This window comes from Nomascus leucogenys, chromosome 16 (genome assembly GCF_006542625.1).
Source record: "Nomascus leucogenys isolate Asia chromosome 16, Asia_NLE_v1, whole genome shotgun sequence".
Classification (NCBI taxonomy): Eukaryota; Metazoa; Chordata; class Mammalia; order Primates; family Hylobatidae; genus Nomascus; species Nomascus leucogenys.
Genome location: NC_044396.1, coordinates 2150669 through 2155160, shown reverse-complemented (window position 1 = coordinate 2155160; position 4492 = coordinate 2150669). Strand labels below are relative to the sequence as shown.

The 4492-nt window shown below is 44.9% G+C and overlaps 1 pseudogene; it reads left to right on the top strand.

Annotated features, from left to right (window-relative positions):
- The first annotated feature begins 1543 nt into the window (after positions 1–1543).
- LOC105737648 lies at positions 1544–3318 on the top strand (annotated as a pseudogene).
- Positions 3319–4492: the final 1174 nt, after the last annotated feature.

Below are 4492 nucleotides of genomic sequence, written 5' to 3'. Positions count from 1 at the left end.
TTTAAATAATCTAATTTTCTGCTCAAGGTCAGAAAGATCCTGTGTTCATTAATTGGGATGGAGTAGGTCTTTGCTGAGTATTAAGAAATAAAAATGATCATTTAGCAACTAGGAAAGAGGATAATCCATTGCTGAAAATAGTGTCCTCAATCAGCTTGGAAGGTTCACTATGGAAGAAAATGTACCCAGGCAAACATCCAGTGACTTACCACCTCGCCAGAATAGCCCTCCTCCTGATGCGTGTTTTGGACTCCATTCTTTTTATACCAAACACAGCCCTGCCTCACCCTCAAATTCTTTCTGCTGAATTATGCTTTGGTAGCATGACTTCAGTCTACAACAAGGAAATATTAAAAGAACCACATGGCATTTATATTTATCATAAGAATGTTGTAGAGGATGTTGGTCACTGCACAATATGATGTCTTCTACTAAACGGTAGAAATTATCTTTGGTTTCAGCCCCAGGGATAGTTGTACTTCCCCTTAGCAGCCAGTTTATTTTTAGATACATACCATGAACCATAGATTCTTGGCATTTGCAGATTTGATCTTTGCATGTTCAACTGTTCAAAAGAGACGTGTCAGTTGTTTAACTCATAACCACTGTAAAGCCGGGATGTGATATGAAACTCTTGTTAATGAGTGAACCTGACGTCTCCGTGCACGTTAGGACAGCTTTGCTGTTCATCAACACATGCTGAGGGACCGTCACTGTTCTTCGCCACACTGTCCTGTCTGATTACACCATCCTCCTCGGGCTGGCTGTTAAAAAGCTCAAAGAGAGTTTTATGCCCCCCTTCTGACTGTACATTCTGGGCTCTAACGTCATTCTTCATAACGATTCCATCCCAATGCAAATAAGTTAGAGTTTCTAGGTGTCCTTTCCAAGCGCCCAGTGGTCTGCACGGTGTCACTTCACCCTGAACAAGGTCACCTGGGAGCTCAGCAACAGGACAAAACTGAGCGGCTCACCCCTGCTCAGAGACACCTCACGAACAGAAACGTTCGCTTCATGGGAAGAGCTCCGTCTTGATGGAAGAGAGAGATGAGGGATGAGGGATGAGGGAAAATAGGAGGAAGTGAAATACTTGCCTTTCTCCCACACTAGGAAAAGGGGTCACTTTCCTGGCCAATGAGGGAGAGGGCCAACTCCAAACATCGAGTGTTGAGAGTTACTTCTGGGTGTGTCCAGCAGAGGGCGCTCTGGTATAGGTAGAAAGAACAGCGTCAGCCACTCCTGGGGAGAATGCGGAGGCTTAGATTGGTTGCCTGGCTGGCTCCAGAGCTGGTGTACAGGGGCTTGGGACAAGAATGGAAGCCCGAAGGAATTCAAAGGTATGCTTACATAGGAGAAGATAGCGTGCAATTGCCCAGAGAAATCCTTGCAGCTTCAACAGCCCTTCCCAACAAGCCACCCCTTAGAACAGTCACCGAAAATACGTAAAATATTTCCAGCTATGAAGAATTCTTTTAGGCGGCGCCATGACGCGCCTCGGGAACGGTCCTCGGCGCGCGCCGCTCTCTTACCCTCGGGCCTCAGAAGTCGGTGCCAGTGACCGGAGGCGGCAGCGGCAGCGAGTGGGTCCTTGTGAGCCAGAAGAATCCTGCAAAAATGTCTCTCTATCCATCTCTTGAAGACTTGAAGGTAGACAATGTAATTCAGGCTCAAACTGCTTTTTCTGCAAACCCTGCCAACCCAGCAATTTTGTCAGAAGCTGCTGCTCCCATCTCTCAAGATGGAAATCTCTATCCCAAACTATATCCGGAGCTCTCTCAATAATACATGGGCCTGAGTTGAAATGAAGAAGAAATACGTGCGAATGTGGCCGTGGTTTCTGGTGCATCAATTCAGAGGCAGTTGGTAGCAAGACCTTCCGGTATGATCTGTATGGTGGCTCCTGTAACTGACAATGGTGCTGGAATTCGTAGAGCAGAAATTAAGCAAGGGATTCGCGAAGTCATTTTGTGTAAGGATCAAGACTGAAAAATTAGACTCAGGCTTAAATCAATAGATAATGATACATTTGTTCAGCTAGTCCAGGCTAATTCTCCAGCCTCATTGGTTGGTCTGAGATTTGGGGACCAAGTACTCCAGATCAGTGGTGAAAACTGCAGGGTGGAGCTCTGATAAAGCGCACAAGGTGCTCAGACAGGCTTTTGGAGAGAAGATTACCATGACATGACAATTCGTGACAGGCCCTTTGAACGGATGATTACCATGCATAAGGATAGCACTGGACATGTTGGTTTTATCTTTAAAAACGGAAAAATAGGCCGGGCACGGTGGCTCACGCCTGTAATCCCAGCACTTTGGGAGGCCGAGGAGGGTGGATCACGAGGTCAGGAGTTCACGACCAGCCTGACCAACATGGTGAAACCCCCGTCTCTACTAAAAATACAAAAATTAGCCGGGCATGGTGGCAGGAGCCTGTAATCTCAGCTACTCAGGAGGCTGAGGCAGGAAAATCACTTGAACCCGGAAGGCGGAGTTTGCAGTGACCCGAGATCAGGCCACTGCACTGCAGCCTGGGCAACAGAGTGAGACTGCGTCTCAAAAAAAAAAAAAAAAAAAAAAATTAGCCGAGCATGGTGTCGGGCGCCTGGCTACTTGGGAGGCTGAGGCAGGAGAATCGCTCGAACCCGAGAGGTGGAGGTGGCAATGAGCTAAGATCGCACTATTGCACTCTCTCTAGCCTGGGTGACAAGAGCAAGACTGTCACAAAAAAAAAAAAAGAAAAAAGAAAAGAAAAAAGGAAAAATAACATCCACAGTGATCCACAGTGAAAAACAGCTCTGCAGCTAGAAATGGTCCTTCTCACGGAACATAACATCTATGAAATTAACAGACAGAATGTCATTGGATTGAAGAACTCTCAAATGGCAGACATACTGTCAACATATGGGACTGTAGTTACTATTACAATCATGCCTCCTTTTATCTTTGAACTTTTTTTTTTTTTTTTAGGCAGAGTCCCACTCTGTCACCCAGGCTAGAGTGCAATGGTGCAATCTTGGCTCACTGCAACCTCTGCCTCCCGGGTTCAAGCGATTCTTCTGCCTCAGCCTCCCAAGTAGCTGAGATTACAGGCGCCTGCCACCACGCCCAGCTAATTTTTGTATTTTTAGTAGAGACGGGGTTTCACCATATTGCCCAGGCTGGTCTCGAACTCCTGACCTCATGATCCGCCCACATCGGCCTCCCAAAGTGCTGGGATTACAGGCATGAGCCACCACACCCAGCTGTGAGCATATTATTAAGCGGATGGCACCAAGCATTACGAAAAGCCTAATGGATCACATCATTCCTGAGGTTTAAAATTCACGGCACCATGGAAATGTAGCTCCAGTTTCCTTCTTTGGCAACTTCTGTATTATGCACATGAAGCTTTCCTGGAGCCAGCAAGCATATGCATGAGGACCTTTCTATCTTACATTATGGCTGGGAATCTTACTGTTTCATCTGATACCTTGTTCAGATTTCAATATAGTTGTAGCCTTGTCCTGGTTTAACAGATGTGAAATTTTCAAGAGATTACTGACATTCCTAGAATAGTTTCTCTACTGGAAAGCTGATGCTTTTATAAGCCATTGTGATTAGGATGACTGATACAGGCTTAGCTTTGCATGAGAACCAGTACCTTTCTCCTAGGTAATAAGTAGTGCTATTCATATTACTTTAGTTCTATAGCATACTTCCATTTTTAACATGCTACCATAGTACATTTAGAATGATTGCCTTTGAGGTCAGGTGTGGTGGCTCACACCTGTAATCCCAGCACTTTGGGAGGCCGAGGCGGGGGGGGTGGGGGGTGGGGGGGGGGGTCACCTGAGGTCAGGAGTTCAAGATCAGCCTGGCCAACATGGTATAACACTGTCTGTACTAAAAATACAAAAATTAGCCAGGCGTGGTGGTGCGTGCCTGTAATCCCAGCTACTCGGGAGGCTGAGGCAGGAGAATCACTTGAACCCAGGATGCAGAGGCTGCAGTGAGCTGAGATGGCACCACTGCACTCCAGCCTGGGCAACGGAGTGAGACTCCATCTCAAAATTTAAAAAAAGTTGCCAGTACCACTTTGTGAGAAGTGAATCACTATATATTTAATGTAAAATTATTACCCTAAACTAGGATAAACTTTTGACTCCTCTTTTGTTCATTTGTGGATTAAGTGGTATAATACTTAATTATGGCATTTGACTCTTAAGATTATGTAACCTAGCTACTTTGGGATGAACTTAGAATATTTTTCTGGTAATTTGTTTCATTTCCTGATTCCTGTTGCAAACAAAATGGTAGTGACACTTTATCCCGATTTTTTTCTTCTTTTTGGTTTATGCCTATTCTATTTTAATTAAATATGTATACATAAAATTTTTTAAAAAGAATTATTTTATAAATAACTTTCCCCAACATGTCCCATTATACCATCCTTCCATACTTCAGGCATTCACTTAATAAGCTCATTTTAAGGCCAGGTGTGGTGGCTTAAGCC